The sequence below is a fragment of the Lemur catta genome, chromosome 8, assembly GCF_020740605.2.
Source record: "Lemur catta isolate mLemCat1 chromosome 8, mLemCat1.pri, whole genome shotgun sequence".
Taxonomy (NCBI): Eukaryota; Metazoa; Chordata; class Mammalia; order Primates; family Lemuridae; genus Lemur; species Lemur catta.
The window spans coordinates 55366166-55385996 of NC_059135.1; the positions used below are offsets into that span (position 1 = coordinate 55366166).

General features: G+C 37.1%; 1 protein-coding gene across 1 annotated transcript in view; it reads right to left on the bottom strand.

Moving 5' to 3' along the window:
* MYO3B (myosin IIIB) overlaps positions 1-19831 on the bottom strand; it is a 373253-nt gene that overhangs the window by 158835 nt on the left and 194587 nt on the right. The window lies entirely within an intron of this gene.

Genomic DNA, 19831 nt, shown 5'->3' on the forward strand with positions numbered 1-19831 from the left:
ATACATTTTTGTGTTAAATATTTCTAATTTTCCTTCAAATGATGCACACACTCATCACTTCTATTCAACACAGTATTGGAAATCCTAGCTAGAGCAATTAGGTAAGAAAAAGAAATAAAAGGCATCTAAATCAGAAAGGAAGAAGTAAAATTATCTCTGTTCATAGATGACATCTTATATGTAGAAAACTCTGAAGAGCCCATATAAAAAAATATTGTTAGAACTAATAAATGTTAGAACTAACTTCAGTAAAGTTGCAGGACATAAAAATCAACACACAAAAATCAGTTACACTTCTATATACTAACAATGAACTATTCAAAAAAGCAATTAAGAAAACAATTCCATTTACAATAGAATCAAAAATAAAATAGGAATAAATTTAACCAAGGAGGCAAAAGACATATATAATAAAAACTACAAGATATTGCTGAAAGAAATTAAGGAAGGCACAAATAAATGGAAGAACATCACTATTCATGGAATGGAAGACTTAATATTGTTAAAATGTCCATACAACCCAAAGTGATCTACAGATTCAATGCAATTTCTACCACAATCCCAATGACATCTTTTCCAGAAGTGGAAAACAATCCTAAAATCCATATGGAACCACTAAAGACTCAGAATAGCTGTAACAATCTAGAGAAAGAAGATCAAAGCTCAAGAAAGTCTCACATTTCCTGACTTCAAAACATCTTACAAAGCTACAGTAATCAAAACAGTATGGTACTGAAATAAAGACAGACATATAGCCCAATGAAACAGAACAGAGTGCCCAGAAATAAACTCATATATATATGATCAAGTGATCTTTGACAACAGTGCCAAGACTATATAATGGGCAAAAATAATCTCTTCAACAAATGGTGTTAGGAAAAGTGGATATTCACATGCAAAAGAACGAAATTGAACTCTTATCTTGTATTATACACAAGCCAACTTAAAGTAAGACCTGAAACTATAAAACTCTAGGAGAAAACATAGGAGAAAAGCTTCATAACAGTCTTAGCAATGATTGTTTGGATATGACACCAAAAGCACAGGCAACAAAAGCAAAAACAGACAAATGAGACTACATAAAACTAAAACTTCTGTGCAGCCAAGGAAACAATCAACAGAGTGAAGAGACAACCTATAGAATTGGAGAAAATATCTGCAAACCGTATATCTAATAAGGAATTAATATCCAGAATGTATAAACAACTCCTACAACTCAATAGCAAAAAAAGCAAGTAATCTGATTTTAAAATGGCAAAGGATTTGAATAGACATATCTCCAAAGAAGGCATACAAATGGTTAATGGGTAAATGTGCAGATACTCAGTATCCCTAATCATCAGGGAAATGAAATGAAAATCAAAACCACAATGAGATGAGATATCACCTCATACCTGTTAGGATTGCCATCAAAAAAAAAAAAAAAAAAAAACTCAACAGAAAATAACAAGTGTTGAAGAGAACGTGGAGAAATTGGAACCCTTTGCAATGTTGGTAGCATATAAAATGGTGCAGCTGCTGTGGAAAACATATGAAAGTCCCCTTAAAAATTAAAACTAGATCTACCATGTGATCCAGCAATCCCACTTCTGAGTATTTATCCAAAAGAATTGAAAAAAGGATCTCAAAGAAATAGTCATTCTCCATTATTACAATAGTCAACAGGTAGAAACAAACTAAATGTCCATGGACAGAGGAATGGACAAAGAAAATGTGGTATATGTACACAATGGAATATTCAGCCTTTAAAAAAGAAGAAAATCCTGTCATATGCTACAACAAGGATGAAGCTATAGGACACTATGCTAAGTGAAATGAGCCAGTCAGAGAGGCACACAATACTTCATGATTCCACTTACACGAGGTGTCTAAAGTAGTCAAACTCAAAAGCAGAGAGTAGAACAGTAACTGCCAGTGGCAGGGGGCAGGAGAAAATGGGGAGCTGCTGCTTGGTAGGTATAGAGTTTTAGTTACGCAAGATGAAAAAGTTCTAGAGATCTGCTGTACAACAACATACACATAGTTAATGACACTGTATTATACACAAATTTTGTTCAGAAGATAGATTTCCTGTTATGTCTCTTTCACTACATTAACATCAAATAGTCCAATTAGGGTACTGCTAGTCATTCACAGAGATGAATATGGAAGAAAAAAGATGCTGAAGGGAGTTTTCCTGAAAAAGAAGTTGGATTGACAGAGAACAAGAGACATAGACACTGATAGGCAGATCAGACAGTAAGGATCCTGTAAGGGAGAGAAAGTGTTTTTTCCTCTACCCATCCTAGGTTCATGGCTGAGGCCCCTATAACAAAAGACAGATTAATAAAACAAAAGCACACAAATTTATTTAATGTAAGTTTTAGGTGACAAGTGAGCCTTCATAAGGAAATAAAGGGGAGTGTAACGGAGAAATATGATAGGAAAAAGAATATGATTTAATGGTAATAAACTGGGGAAACATGGCAAGTCTTGTTTGTTCAGATTCTTCTCCATGTTCCTGTGTCTTCAGAGATAAGGACACTACTTTCATCTGGGTATCTGGATGGCACCTCTCACACGAAGGTCTTATACTATACTTTGGGATAGTGAGTCCTGAATCCCACCAATCCCTCAGCACATAGGGAGGAACCTGGCCACTCCCAGTGAACCAGTGGAGTAGGAAGTGGGAGGAAGCAGCCTCTGATTGCTGGGGGCTAAAGGAGCTTTGAGGGCTTTGCATTTTCCAGAGGCGTGATCTTGAACAAGTTAACTTCTCAGAGCTTCAGTTTCCTTGTCTATAATAAGAAGACAGTACTACCTACTTCTCAGCATTGTTATGGGGATTCAGTGAGATAATTCACAAAAAGCACTGTCCACACAAGATTGGTACAAAGCAAGTACTTACTTAACATTAACTAATATTTTATTATTATTGTTATTTGCTGTGAACAGTTCACATAGGTCTCAAAGCAGAGAGTAGAAGGCAAGAGATGACCAAGGAATCTCACCAATTCTCTATGTGAGCACTGGTTAGTAAAAAAAAAAAAAAAAAAAAAAAATATATATATATATATATAAGGTAAGAAAAAATAAGGCAACTCTTAGTCACTCGATTCCTATCCCTTTTTACCTTTGAAGGGTCTGAGTGGCCTGTTCAGATTCTCTTCTCCCCTCCTCTCTACCCACTCACCCTTCACCACCTCTCTTATCCCCTGCCCCCCAAACTAAGTGTGTGAAGAGATTTGTTTGCATTTTTATCTACAGTGTCATTTGATTCTGTAGCAAAATAAAAAGTTGTCAATGAAAGGAAGTGCTGTAATTTGTGCATATGCAAGACACTCAAGATTTCAAAGTTTTAGCAAGTCTAGCACAAAGATGTCCAAATGTTTTCTCTGGCGATATCTTCAGAAGCTAAACTGTGATTAATAGCCCAGAAAGAACCCTTTGAAGCAGGATTGGTGACATCAAAGTCCTAATCCAGGGGTGGCAGGAGCTTTCTAATGAGTGGGAAGCATTTTAACACATTTCAAAGGATTTACAGCATGAATAAACAATAGACCTCAGCAGATGTGCCACACACACCTTTCAGAAACATAACCTATACAAAGTTTCCATTTTAATTTAAATGTAAATACAGTGTTCACACTTCTTTCAAATGTTAAGTATCCTTAGTGCTTCACCCCTAGACAGCCTCTTTTCAGCTAAGTATCCCTCATTGCTTCAGAACAACCTCCTGCTTCTCAGAACTGTGACTACCAACTGTGTCCTAAGAGTCCCATCTCTGAGAGAGAAAACGGAAGTTGCAGGCATCTAATGGAATGTATAACCTGTTCTGTAACTGGGTTAAGAGAGAATCTGAACTGGAGCTTGCAATGATCTCAGACAATTTCCCTGCTTCCAATTTAAAGGGAAAGACAAGTGGTCTGAAGACAGTGCTGGAACGTTTAAAAGATGGTAATTTTCCACCTGCTTCAGAGGATTTTCATCTACTTGGAAAGTACCCAGCACCAATGATTTCATCTTCAACCTTTAAAAAGTTGCCCCAAATGATGGGTTGTTGTTTTAAATAATCAAGCATAGCATTCAGTCTCCCTCTGCTTCCGCCTCTGGATTTAAAGGACATTTATTTGGGATGTTTTTCTCTTTTGATTTTCCCTCCAAACACAAGAAATAGACTAGTAAACTGAGAAATGATTGCAAAGCAATGCTGAAATGTAAAAAGCTGTTTGTGTCAAATTGCTACAAACATAAGGAGCTGTAAATAAAAAATCAAATGCTTCAGTTCATCTGTTACAAGACTGAGTTATCTTAGTGGACCTAAGAACTGAAACCCCACAGTCAGCTTGGATACTGAGAACTGAAACCACATCTTACTGTCTACATTACAAAGACTGTGCAATTCCTGTCTCTATCAGCCTGACTCTTTTTCCAGGAGTCTCCTGCCCAAGCAAATGGTTTGCTCATTACAGGAACTTCTTTAAAGACCCATCAACTCTTCCACGGAAAGTAACAACTGACAGTTCATACTCTACGATTCTATTGATAAGGAAAACCTCCATCAGCCACCTGAGACCCCCACCCTTCATGGAAGACCCACCTCAGCATCATACTAACTAACTTATTACCCTAGCCACTTGAGACCCCACCCCTCGGACCACCCCAACTTAATAAAGGTGGGAAAAATCAGGTAGACAGTGACAGAATTGTGGTGGTGAGACCCCTCTGAGCCCGCCGGCGAATAAACTTTGATTCTCCGACTCTCCGTGTGCCGCTCGGTTTGTCCTCCGGACCACCTGCTGTAACACTTTCTGTAACTCTATGAATCCCTCCTTTTAAAATCCTCCCCTTGCTGTTTCCACCAATCCTGTTGTACTGTGATCCTTACCCAATGCTAATCAAGGGCCCTCATGTTGAAAGACCTGCCTTAACTCAAACTTGATTTCTCAACAAACTCTGACCTTGGCTTCCCATCACCAAAGCTTTAAGAGGTGGTGTTCTCCCTTACCACAGTAAGCAATAAACTGCACTTTGTCTTAAAAATGGTTGTGTTAGAAACATTTGGGGAGCTAGCTTGGGACAGACCTATGCTAGTGTGATACTTGCAGTGATTAAAATGTTCTAATTTCAGTCACAAAACTGTAGCTAATCAAATGCAAGGAATTAAGTTCAGGACATAGTTGTATAAAAGCATACTATAGTATTTTGTATGCTAAAAAAAAAAACTTAGTTTGTCTTTACATAGCCATCTATCTCTGGGACTTATTTTAGATTTGATACATTGAGATAACTTAAGATAGCCACAAAATATGACACAGCTGTAGGAAGCCAAGAAAAGGGAGATCATGTGTGATGTTAAATTTTGTTCTGCAGTTTTTACTTTCTCCCCTGGTGTTTATCTATGGCTTTAAGGGTTAATATCAATAAATGGGCAGAGTAGGTTGTAAGTATTCTCAGGCCACTTGGACATGGCCTAATCTCTTATAAAAAGAACATGGATAATTTATTAATATATACAGTCATGTGCTGCTTAATGACAGGGATGTATTCAGAGAAATGCATATTTGATGATTTCATCATTGTGGGAACATCACAGAGTGTACTTACACAAACTTAGATAGTATAGCCTACACACTGTGAAAGTTGTAGATACCAGGATGAAATCACTTTTCAAACCCAAACAAAATAGTGCCCAGGAAGGCCTGAAGGAGAGGAAGCTCATGCTTACATATCTGAGATAAGAACTGTTTCCAAGGGCTTTCTAAAAACCCCACAAGAAATCCTTTTGCATATTTCACTCATCTCCTCCTTTGATAAGGCTTATCACTAGACATTCTTTAGGACCACAATAATTCAATTAAGATGTTCTCAGAAGAATCCTTGCCCAGTAACAGTATCTTCACCAATTAACTGACAACACCTCCAGCTTTGAACTTCTGGTAGCAATGAACTCTGTTTCTAAGCAGCTTATATAAATCTCTTTTTGCTAATAAAAACTCCCCTCACCCAGTGCACTGGGGCTTGCCATTTCATATATTCCAGATTATAATCCTTATTTCTATTCCCAAATTAACCCAAGATATTTAGAGATAATTTTGTCTACTATGTTTTTCTTTAGGTTGACAACAACTAGGCTATATGGTATAGCCTATTGCTTCTTAGGCTACAAACCTGTATGGCATGTTACTGTGCTGGATACTGTAGGCACTTGTGACACAATGGTATTTGTGTATCTACACATATCTAAACATAGAAAAGATATAGTAAAATATGGCACAAAAGATTAAAACAATGGTATACCTGTATAAGGCATTTACCATGAATGGAGCGTATAGGACTGGAAGTTGCTCTGGGTGAGTCAGTGAGTGAGTGGTGAGTGAACGCGAAGGCCTAGGACATTACTGTACACTACTGCAGACTTTATAAACACTGTAAAGTTGGGCTACACTAAAGTTATTTTAAAATATTTTTCTTTCTTCAATAATTAACCTTAGCTTACTGTAACTTTTTTACTTCATAAAGTTTTAAATTTTTAAAAACTTTTTGACTCTTTTGTAATAATACAAACACATTGTACAGCTGTACAAAATTTTTTTCTTTATATCCTTATTTTATATGCTTTTATTTAATTTTAAAAATCTTTTATTTTTTACTTTTTAAACTATTTCTGTTAAAACCTAAGACACAAACACACGCTTTAGCCTAGGCCTACACAGGGCCAGGATCATCAACATCATTGTCTTCTACCTCCACACCTTGTCCCACTGGAAGGTCTGTAGGGACAATAACACATGGAGCTGTCATTTCCCATGATAATAATACCTTCTTCTGGAATATATCCTGAAGGCCCTGCTTGAGGCTGTTTTACAGTTAACTTTGTGTTTTTTAATAATTAGGAGCACATATTAAAATAACAATAAAAATACAGTATACTAAATACATGGACCAGTAACATAGTCATTTATTATCATTATCCAGAATTACGTACTATGCATAATTGTATGTACTATATTTTTATACAACTGGCAACACAGTAGATTTGCTTAGACCAGCCTCACCACAAACACATGAGTAATGCTTTACAAAGGCTATGACATCCCTAGGCAATAGGAATTTTTTCAGCTCCATTATAATCTATGGGACCACAGTCATTTATGTGGTCTGTAATTGACTGAAATGTTATTATCTTGTGCATGACTATATATAGAAAGGGTTGTAGTTTTGTGGAGTGAAGAAATCGGGACTAAGAGACCAGCCTGTCCTACCACCTTTTTTATTGAAAAAAGATAAGCACAGATAATAAATTCACTCTTTTTCTGAATACACAACTTTGCCCTTATTGTGCAAGTGAGAAATTCAAAGCCCAAAAGAAACCCCTTCCCAATTTCTGTATTGACTTTTAATTGGCAATTGTCTGGTATTTTAAGGAATTTCTAGATAATTAACATTTCTAGACTATCTGCTTGAAGGAAGCCAAATCAACGTTTTCACTGACCTGTTTAATTTTTATTTAGAATGTAAACTACAGCTTTAAAGATTTGTGACCCAGAGATCTCAAATTGTAGAGCTTGGGAAAAAATAGTAACTCCCTCCCCGTTCCTTAAGCTTTAAAACTTATAAACAGGATGTCAGCCTAGCAAACAACTGTGCAGAATCCTAGACTGCTTCAAATAGCTAACAAGGCTTCTCTTTCCTAACATAGTCAATGGTGAAGTTGTACTCTGTTTCCTGCATTTTCTTGTGACATTGGTAGAAATTGCCAAACAAAAATTTCCAAAAATAAAGCCGATTGTAGAAAGCTCCTCCATATATTTTTTGGTGGAGTTGCTTGGAAATAACATGGTTGACATATGACATGGCATGTTTTCACAAAATACTAGCCAGCCTAAACTGTTGACATTTACCCAACAACTACCTAAGAAGACTTGACCCAATCAAAAAACAAAAAACAAAAAACAAAAAAACCTACATACACATGTCTGTCAACAGGCATTTGTCACTGAGGTGTGAGAATGGCTTATTCCAATCTCCAACCACATAGCACAATGGTTTTCTGTCCAACTAGGGCAAGTCCTGGGAAAAATTGCAATTTAGGCAAAGGATGTATTCAAGTTCCCCACACCCCTTTTCACTTCCCTATTTTCACTTCTGAAGGTACAACATGGCTTTAATGCTGTCTCCTCCCTATCCTGACAACAAATTCCCCCTACTTCTTTGTCCCACCCTTGAATGTTTCCATGCAGTACACACCTTCCTGCACATTCCCATCAAACCTCTTTTTGTCTTTGTTCTAAACCTTCAGGGTACTATTCTCCTCTGACAGTTAATCCAGGTATAATTTGTTAATGGATAGATAAATGTATTACTTCACTTAGGTGAAATGTTTGTATGGCACGGAAAACTTTCTAGAAACAAAATTTTTATGGAATGATTCTACTGATGGGAATGTTGAGTACCTACAGATGATGTAGTGTCCAGGTAAGAGGGATAGTATTGAAACAGGGGAACTTCCATTTAATAATGCTGAAGTTATTCATATTTTGAAATAATACATTAAGGCCCTTCTATGGGTCTTACAGCGATGAATGAAATACAGTTGTCCTGGAACTTCTGGTTCCAAAATGACAGCATAGAGGCAAGCTGGATTTCCTCCCCTCAACTGAGAACCAAAAAAACAAATATACAACTTAGAGATTTTCACCAGCAACAACTCAGAATTCAAGTATGAGGATGAGACATTTCCCAGAGCCACAGAGAAGTAGAAAAATGCTGAGCAAATGATAGAAGAATTGGATTTCCACATCCACAACACCCCTTCCCCCATTCTGCCCAGCACCAACCATGCAGAAAATCTACCCCAACTCACAGTTTCTACATGGGAGAAAGTGAAATTGAGGTGGTCAACCAGCTTCCCTACCTTCTTGGGTTCCCTGGCAGGAGACTGGTTTTCTCTTAACCCATGGAAAGTATCATGACTGCCTGAAAGGAGAAATATCCCTGAGGACAGTCAGAGACGAAGGGGGGAAATGGAACTCCTATCCCCAGCCCTGGAAACTGCTTTGTAACTCAGACAAAGGAGATGTTAAATCAGAGCAGCTATTCAGCACCACCCCACTGTAGGAGGTATGTTCTGCAGGTCTCCTAGGCACAAACCCGTAGCCAGCCTTCCCACACTACTGGTGTCATCCCTTTGAGACCTCCCCCATTTGGGACAGGTAGTGCACCAACCATTTACTAGAGCCAAGGCAAACCTAGGCTTAAGGCACCACCTAGAGCAGAAAAGGAGGCAGTGACCCAGCAGCAAAGATTTACCAAACAAATATATTCAATAAAAACCCAAACAGACTGGGCATGGTGGCTGACATTGCAATCCCAGCACTTTGGGAGGCCAAGGTGGGAGGATTGCTTGAGACCAGAAGTTTGAGATCAGCCTGGGCAACATAGCAAGGACTTGTCCCTACAAAAAATAAAAATTAAAAAATTAGCTGAGTATGGTGGCACACACCTGTAGTTCTAGCAACTCAGGAGGCTGAGGCAAGAGGATCATTTGAGCCTAGGAGTTTGAGGCTAGAGTGAGTTATGACCACACCACTACACTCCAGCTTGGATGACAGAATGGGACCCTGTCTCAAACAAACAAACAAAAAGACTGGGTATGGTGGCTCCCACCTATAATCCCAGCACTTTGGGAGGCCAAGGTGAGAATATCACTTGAGGCCAGGAGTTCAAGACCAGCCTGGGCAATATAGTGAGACGCCCCCATCTCTACCAAAACAAAAAAAATAGCTGGGCATGGTGGTACGTGGGAGGCTGAGGCAAGAAGATTGCTTGAGCCCAGCATTTCAAGGCTGCAGTGAACCATGATCACTTCACTGCACTCCAGCCTGGGTGACAGAGTAAAACCCCATCTCAAAAAACAAAAGCATAAACAAAAAAACCCAAATCAAACCAGACAGAGAAAACCAGAATAAATAACTAATCCTTTCATGCAGACACAAACATATACCCACAAGAAACAAGAGCAAACAGGGAACTGTTACCTCCCCACAAGGACACAGCAAAAATCCAATGACTGACCCTAACAAAATAGCAATTACGAGCTTTCTAACCAAGAATTCAAAATAGCAGTTTTAAAGAAACTCAGTTGATCTCCAAGATAACACAGAAAAGCAATTCAGAAATTTATCAGAGAAATTTAACAAAGAGATTGAAATAATAAAAAATAAACCAAACAGAAATCTTGGCACCGAGAAATACATTTGCCAACCTGAAGAACTCTTTAGAGGATCTCAACAGCAGAATGAACCAAGCAAAGGAAGGGTGAGTGAGCTCGAAGACCAGACATTTGAAAATACAAAGTCAGAGAAGAAAAAGAAAAAGGAATGAAAACTGCCTATGATGTGTAGAAAATTACCCCAGAAGATCAAATCTAAGTGTTATTGGTCTTCAAAAGGGAGCTGAGCAAGAGCAATGGGTAGAAAGCTTATTTAAAGAGATAATCACAGACAACTTTCCAAAACTTGAGAAAGGTATAAATATCCAGGTACAGGAAGGTCTTAGAACTTGAAACAGATTCAAACCGAATGAGACTACCCCAAGGCATAGAATAGTTAAATTCTCAAAGGTCAAGGAAAAAGAAAGGGTCCTAAAAGCAGCAAGAGAAAGGAAGCAAACAACATATAAAGGAGCTCCAGTTTGTCTGACAATAGACTTCTCAACAGAAATCATATAGGTCAGGGGAAGTGGAATGACTTTTTCAAAGTGCTCAAGGAAAAAAAAAAAACTGCTTTCCAAGAATATTGTATTCAGCAAAATTATCATTCAACTATTAAGGAGAGATAAAGTCTTTTCTAGAAAAATAAAAGCTTAGAGAATTCACCACCACTAGACCCATCTTCTAAGAAGTACTAAAGGAAGTTCTTCAATCTGAAAGGAAAAAAACACTAACATGCAAAACAAAATTTTTCAAACTACAAAAAAGTAAATATGTTTGTGATGTGCAATCCACTCATAACTAGTATAAAACTCAAAAGACAAATCTATCAAAAACAATATTTCCAGCAACCTGTTAAGGAATAGGTAATATAAAAATATGTAAATGAAAACAACTAAAAGTCAAAATGGAGGAGGGATGGAGTTTTTTGTGTGTGTTTTTTGCCTTTGTTTGATTCTATTCTTTTATTTGTGTTCTAAGATAAGTTGTCATCTCTTTAAAATAACTTGTTACACTTATAAGATGTTTTTTGTAAACCTCACAGTAACCACAGCATAAAAACCTATAATAGAATCACTAAAAATAAAAAGCAAAAATTAAAACATACTACTGGAGATAATCACCTCACCACAAAGGAGGACAGTAACAAAAGAAGAAAGAAAGAGTCTCAAAACAACCAGAAAACTGGTAACAAAATGGCAGTAGTGAGTCCTTACTTATCAATGCTAATGCCAAATGTAAATGTTCTCAATTCTCCAATTAAAATGCATAAAGTGGCTGAATGGATAAAGAAATAAGACAATAACATGAGGAAACTTGGAAAATACACAAACACATGGAAATTAAACACTATGCTCCTGAATGAACAATGGATCAATGAAGAAATTAAGAGGGAAATTTAAAAATTTCTTGAAACAAATGAAAATAGAAATACAACATAGCAAAATCTATGAGATTTGGAAAAAGCAGTACTAAGAGGGAATTTTATAGCAATGAATGCCTATATCAAAAAAGTAAAAAGACTTTAAATAAACAACCTAATGATGCACTTCAAGGAACTAGAAAGGCAAGAACAAACCAAACCCAAAATTAGCAGAAGGAAAGAAATAATAAAGTCAGAGGAGAAATGAAATTGAGACTAAAAAAAAATACAGAAGATCAAAATGAAAAGTGATTTTTTGAAAAGATAGACAAAATTGACAAACCTTTAGCTAGACTAGCTAAGAAAAAAAGAAAGAAGACCCAAATTAATAAAATCAGAAATGAAAAAGGAGATATAACAACTGGGACCTCAGAAATACAAAGAATCATTAGAGACTATTATGAACAACTGTATGTCAAGAAATAGGAAAACCTAGAAGAAATGGATAAATTCCTGGACACATACAAACCTACCAAGGTTATACCATGAAGAAATAGAAAACCTCAACAAACCAATGAAAAGTAATGAGAGTGAAGCTGTAATTAAAAGTCTTCCATCAAAGAAAATCCCAGGATCTGATGGATTCACTGCTGAACTCTACCAAACATTTAAAGAAGAATTAATACCAATCCCATTGGTATTAAAAGGAAGAAGAGAAAATCCTTCCACACTCATTCTATGAGGCCAACATTACCCTGATACCAAATCCAGACAGGGACACAACAAAAAAAGAAAACTATAGGCCAATATCCCTGATGAATACAGATGCAAAAATCCTCAGCAAAATAGTAGCAAACACAATTTAACAGCACATTAAAAAGATCATTTACCATGATCAAGAGGGATTCATCCCAGGGATGCAAGGATGGTTCAACATTTGTAAATCAATAAATATCACAAGTCACATTAACAGAATCAAGCACAAAAACCATATGATCATTTCAATGGATGCCTAAAAAGCATTTGATAAAATTCAACACTACTTTATGGATAAAAACCTTTATCAAAATGGGTGTAGAAGGAACATATCTCAAAACAATAAAGGCCATATATGACAAACCCACGACGAACACTGTACTAAACAGGGAAAAATTGAAGGCCTTTTTTCTAAGGACTGAAACAAGACTAGGATGGCCCACTTTCACCACTATTATTCAATGTAATGCTGGAAGTCCCGGCCAGAGAAATTAGGCAAGAGAAAGAAATAAAAGGCATCCAAATTGGAAACAAAGAACTCAAATTAGCCTTGTTCACAAGGAACATGATCTTATGCCTAGTAAAACATAAAGACTTTACTAAAAAAACTGTTAGAACTGATAAACAAACCCAGTAAAGTTATAGGACACAAAATGACATACAAAAATCATTAGCATTTATATATGCTAACAGCAAATAATCTGAAAAAGAAATCAAGAAAGCAATCCCACTTACAATAGCTACAAAAAAATATAAAATACCCAGGAATCAATCTAACCAAAGAGGTGAAAGATCTATACAAGGAAAACTATAAAACTCTGATGAAAGAAATAGAAGAGAACACATACACAAAATAGAATGATATTCTACATTCACGGACTAGAAGAATTAATAGTGTTAAAATGACAATACTACCCAAGGCCATTTACAGACTCAACATAATCTCTATCAAAATACCAATGACATTCTTCACAGAAATAGAAAAAAAAAAATTCTAAAATTTATATGGAACCACAAAAGACACAGAATAGCCAAAGCAATCCAGTGAAGAAAGAACAAGTCTGGAGGCAACCCACTACTAGACTTTAAAATTTACTACAAAGCTATAGTAACCTAAATAGCCTGGTACTGGCATAAAAACAGACACAGAGATCAATGGAACAGAAGAGAGAACCCAAATATAAAACTATGCATTTACAATCAACTCATCTTCAACAAAAGGCACCAAGAAAATACAATGGGGAAAGGACAGTCTTCTCAATAAATGGTGTTGGGAAAAGTGGATAACTATATGTAGAAGAATGAAACGGGACCCCTATCTTTCACCATACACAAAAACAAATCAAAATGGATTAAAGGCTTAAATCAAAGACCTAAAGCTATGAAGCTACTAGAAGAAAACATTGGGGACATGCTCTAGGACATTGATCTGGGCAAAGATTTTTTGTGTTAGACCTCAAAAGCACAGGCAACCAAAGTAAAAATAGACAATTAGGATTGTATCGAGATAAAAAAAAAACCTTCTGCACAGCAAAGGAGACAACTAACAAAGTGAAGAGAAAGCCCACAGAATGGGAGAAAATATTTGCGAACTTTCCAACTGACAAAGGATTAATAATCAAAATATAAAAGGAGCTCAAATAACTCAAGAGCAAAAAAACCAAATAATCCAATTAAAAATGGGCAAGAGATCTGAACAGATATTCTTCAAAAGAAGACATACAAATGGCCAACTGGAATATGAAAAAATACTAAACATCACTAATCATCAGAGAAATGTAAACCAAAACCACAATGAGATATCTCACTCCAGTTAAAATGGCTTCTAGCAAAATGACAGGCAAGAAAAGATGCCAGCAAGGATGTGAAGACAGGGGAACGCTTGTACCCTGTTGGTGGGAATGTACATTAGTACAGCCACTATGGAGAACAGTATAGAGGTTCTCCAAAAACAAAATGTAGAACTACCATATAATCCAGCAATACAACTACTGTGTATGTATCCAAAACAAAGGAAATCAATGTATCAAAGAGATATCTGCACTCCCATGGTTACTGCAGCACAATTCACAACAGGCAAAATAATGGCATAAAACAAAGTGCCCATCAACAGATGAATAGACAAAGAAAAGCAAGATAAGCCAAGCACGGAAAGACAAACATCACATGGTCTCACTCATATGTGGGAGCTAAAAAAGTGGATCTTGTGAAGCCAGAGTGTAGATGGGTGTGTCTATAGTGTGTCTAGTACACCCTGACCACGCCCGGTCTCAGAAGCTAAGCAGGGTTCGGCCTGGTTAATACTTGGATGGGAGAGTAGATGGGTGGTTACCAGAGGCCAGGAAGTGGTGAGAGGAGGAGGGATGAATGGGAAAAAATATAAATGTACTTATTACCACTGAACTGTATACTTATAAATGGTAAAGATGATAAATTATACATGTATATTTTACCTCAAAAAAAAAAAAAAAAGTACAGTCCTCCCTTGGTATATATGGGATCGTTTCCACAACTCCCACCTATACCAAAATCCACACATACTCAAGACCTGCAGTCATCCCTCAGGAATACACATAAGAAAAGTCAGCCCTCCATATATGTGGGTTTTATATCCCCCCCAATACTGTATTTTCTTTTCTTTCCTTCCTTTTTCTTTTTTTTTTAGAGATAAGTTCTCACTACACCCAGGCTGGAGTGTAGTGGTGCAATCATAGCTCACTGCAACCTCCAACTCCTGGGCTCAGGCGATCCTCCCGCCTTAGCCTCCCAAGAGCTAGGACTAGAGGCACAAGCCATCACGCCCAGCAAATACTGTATTTTCAATCCACATTTAGTTGAAAAAAGTCTGCATATAAGCGGACCTGCACAGTTCGAACCTGTGCTGTTCAAGGGTCAACTGTATAATTCCTTGTCTTAAAAAGAGGATAGCTCACAGAAGATGTTGGGGGAGGAGGAAAGACTGACATATAAACAATTCATTGAAATTTAGACTGGAAAGTGTTATGATAAATTTCTGAATAAAGTGATGAGAGGACAGAATACTAAGTTTTCTTGAGAGAATAAGGAAAAAAAAACCCTGAACAGTAGCCAATAAATGAGCTAGACTTTGACAGCTTAACAGGAGTTTGACAGGAAATGGAAAGGACTGTATCTGGAAGCCATGAGCAAGACAGACAGAATGTGAACCTGAAAGTTCCAGAGAACAAGTCTGTAAGGCAAACTTGAAGGAAGCTTCTCATTTTTAAATCAGATACTTAATAATAACATTAAAAGTTGCTATTTTATCCTTGCAAGCATAAAAACAAGTTACTTGTCACTCCCTATCAGTGGAAATACTAACTATGGGGACAATTTTAGGAAGAAGAAATCACGGGAAAAGAAGGCTTTGTTAAGGCATCATAAGTCACTGTTGTGTTCTTCCCGTGGCCTTCAGGTAGGGTGCCCATCCACATGGCCAAAGGTGGATGGGTTGGATACAAGCTACTAGGAGACTAATATGATTTGGATGTTTGGCCCCCTCCAAATCTCATGTTGAACTTTGATCTTCAGTTTTGAATGTGGGGCCTGGTGGGAGGTGTTTGGGTCATGGGGCCAGATCTCTCATGAGTGGCTTGGTGCCCTCCTGGTGATAATGAATAAGTTCCCGCTTTATTAGTTCACATGAAATCTGGCTGTTTTAAAAGAGCCTGGCACCACCTCCTCTCTCTCTTTGCTCCTTCTCTCACCATGTGACACACCTTAATTGGAAGCTCCCTGAAGCCCCCACCAGAAGCAGATGTTGGTGCAATGCTTCTTGTACAGTCTGTAGAACCGTGAGCAAAATAAACCTCTCTTCTTTGTAAATTACCCAGACTCAGGTATTTTCTGTATAGCAATCCAAATGGACTAACACAGAGACTCATTCCAGTTAGCACACAGTGCTAATGAGGCCAAAATCTTGAGCAAAATCTCATATGGGGCAGGTCGTTGTACACTGAGAAGTGATATTCCATAGTTTAAGAGTAGAAGCCTAAATAAAATGCTCAGGCAGGAGAGAATAAACTGATTACTGCAGATTTAAAACTCTCTGCCTAGATCTGCTCAACACACCTTATCTATTGATTCAGTCATGTGATTTCCTACAACACCTATGATTCCTTGTGTTTTTAATTAAGTCTGAGAAAGCCATACAAGGCTTCAGAAAACAAGATGCTGTTAACTTCCTATTGTGTGGGATGATGATTCGGTGCTTGGAACGAAAAACACCATTCTGAGTCTCCCCCTTCAGCATGGAAGCAATAAAAAGGACACTAAACCTGAAATTGAGATACCTGGATTCTTACCCCAGTCCTGCCATTGACTTAAGGAGATCACATCTACTCTCTATGACTCACTTGTATTATATGTCAAATGAGAAGCTTGAGCAGATCAGTGATCTTGCACTTTGTGTGCCACAGCACTGTGCCATGGCACCCATGGTGCACACTTTTTGTGACCATGCAGCTTCATCTAGATCCATATCAGGCATGAGGTATAGACAGGGATGGAAACTTCTGTGATAGAGAACTACAAGGAATAGTGTAATGTCAAACTGGTCCAAAAACAAAGAACGTGTGACATCTGTGGCCAGACCATGTGAGAGCTTTACCTGAGCTGTAAATTAGAGAGCTAGTCAGGGCCATAAGCAGTATTGTTCAAAAATCAACATCATGCAAATGAGTCCGTGTAGTAACTGTGGATGCCAATTAGAGTTTAAAAAGTTGAGCAGTGTTGGGCTTCCATCCAGCTCTGGAATTCTGTTGTTGTGAAATACATCCTAAAAGACCTCTGAGGTCAGGGAAATAAGAAAGAACAAAATAAAGAAGATAAAACTAAACCTACAAAATGTATTTCTTAGCAATTTGGTAGGCAGTAGAAGGGGGAGGAGGTTTTGATGATAGCATGGCTTAGATAAATGGAGGAAGCTTAGATAATGGTTTTACTGAGATATTTGATTTGCCAGTGCTCACTTTAGAGCTGATCATGAGCAACAGCAATGGCTCTGTTGCTATGATCTCTTCAACTATTCCTTCTCCTTCACTTTGCTATTGTGGTTAAAGTGAGCCTATTCAGTTCTCTAATTTTTATATCAATCTTGTTCCTTAGCACATGAGGGAGAGGACAGAAGTATAGTTTTTTGCTCCCTCTCAACAATGTTTTTAAGATTAATGAATTCAAGAGGCTCATCTTCAACATAGTATGTATTCTCCTAGTAAAAAATTATGCTCCTTTCACCTTTCATGTTGGCAAATACAGGCCTTTTTGAAAAATTGGGTTCTAATGTGAAGGCAATCATCACTTATAGGAACCTTCTTTCTACTGGGTCTCTGAAAGCACCCAAGGTTAGCTTTTGATCTGCAGGTATCCAAGTCTAATTTTCACATTTATCAATTATTTTTGCTTTATTTCAAGGAATGACAATTCCCTATCACTAGTTCCTTCATAAAAGGACTTAGTCTGAACATCCATATGCATATCCTTGAGAAAAACTATAGCAACTTGAGAATCCATAAATAAGGAGAGGCACACTGAGAAAGGCAGTATTCTACAGGAAACAAAACTTGCAACATGCCTAATTGGCTAGCATTACTCATATCTAAGTTACACTGCCATAAGGTTTCTGGACACTTATGTACACACACTTATTTTTATGTGTGTGTGTGTATCTCCAATTCATAAAATGTCAGTGCCCAGAAAGGCTTCTGAACCTTATATGTGTCATAGTGTATTGAAGAATAAAGTTAATGTAACTAATTTATTAAGTATAGTCATTGTTTTTTTGAGAACTTAACTTTGTGGAACTGTAATACTATATCAAAAATAACTGATTGATTTCAAAAAACTTTCTAAATTAGTCTTATCCTACAGACTGGTGATACAACTAATTACTGATTTTTTTAAAAAAAGATTAGAACCCATTGAGAATAAAGGCCAAGAAAGATTATTTATCTGATGAAGGAACTCTACAAGCATCACAACTCTACACTAATTCTAGTGGCTACAGCTAGTCAGTACACTTGTGTCTGAGTCCTTTCAAGTTAACGCAAATATGCTATCTTACATTAGGATTAATCTTTAGAAATGATTCAATTCCTTATAGAGGTTACGAGCTCTTTGAAGCCAGACACCAAGTATCTATTTCTATTCCCATTGATTAATTCAAAAAATATTTCTTTATCACCTGTAAGACTTGTAAAGTATCCTTTGTCTATGCCCTTGCATAGATACTAGAAAAAAAGTTTCTTGAAAAGATTACAAGGCGTGAGAATAACAATTTAGCATATGTCTACTCTTGCCTCCTAAAGATGGATTATATCTACCATCTCTTGGCACACTTCAGTATCACAGATTCTTCTTTCAGCCATCCAAGAACACTTATAGCTCATTATCCTGAGGAGATAAGCAGTTGACTGTGAACCATTTTGCAGAGTTTGTGTAGCACTATGGAGGAATAATAAAACTGAATGAAATAGATTTATGGTTTAAATATTTCTACAGAACATCTCACCAAAGCCAAAGATGTTCATTAATGGTGCCACACTGAAAGGTACCCATGAATTTATTAATAATTAACAGTGTGCCTTGTGACTCCCCATTGGATTCTGAGCTGCATGAGGAAAGACACTAAATCTATTCTATTTACCAACATATACCTAGTGCTTACCACAATATACCTAGCAGACAGTAAGCATTCAATAATTATTTGTGAATGAATGAGTAAATGAATGAATGAATTGTGTGGCACTAAATTCTGGCATAACATCAAAAGCCCTCTAGGAGCAGGCCCCAGCTCACCTCACTGCCCTCCATGTACCATGAACTCTCTGGCCATACCATGATCCTTTCATATTTCAGACTCTTCACTCAAGCTCTTTGATACGTGGATTTCAGAGGAACAGTGGTTAAGAATGTGAGTTCTGGAGTCAAACTGCCTAGAGTTTGTCTTAGTTTTGCCACTTTCTTGTTAGGAGAGCTTGGATGACTTACTTGTCTTTAGTATCTTGGTTTCATTATGCAGAGGGCTGAATGAATGTTTACTGAGCTTAGGGAATATAACGTGTTCCTGTTAAATTTATAATTAACATGGTTTCAGTGGTGAGTGAAGATGCAGATGTTGGTGGTGCAGGAGATTTGATTGGAGTCACATGGAACTTCTAGAGGTCCTAGTTGGCCAACAGATTTTATTAATAGTTTAAGCTAAATCATTTGGTTCAGCTTAGTGACAATCTCTTCAGCATATATATACACATGTATATTTTTAAGTTTATTTTTTATTTATAATTGACACAATAGTTGTACTTATTTATGGGGTTCAGCATATATCGTGAGATTTACAAAAATGCCATCAATTAGAGGAGGGTTTGGTTAATCAGAGTTTTACAGACTATCCAATTTTCTATTGCCTAGAGCCCCACTAAATGTTGGGTTGAATGACTAGGAAAGAAAGTAAATAAATTGAGGATTTAAGGTTTGGGAATTTATTTTATTCTCTCTTGTTTATC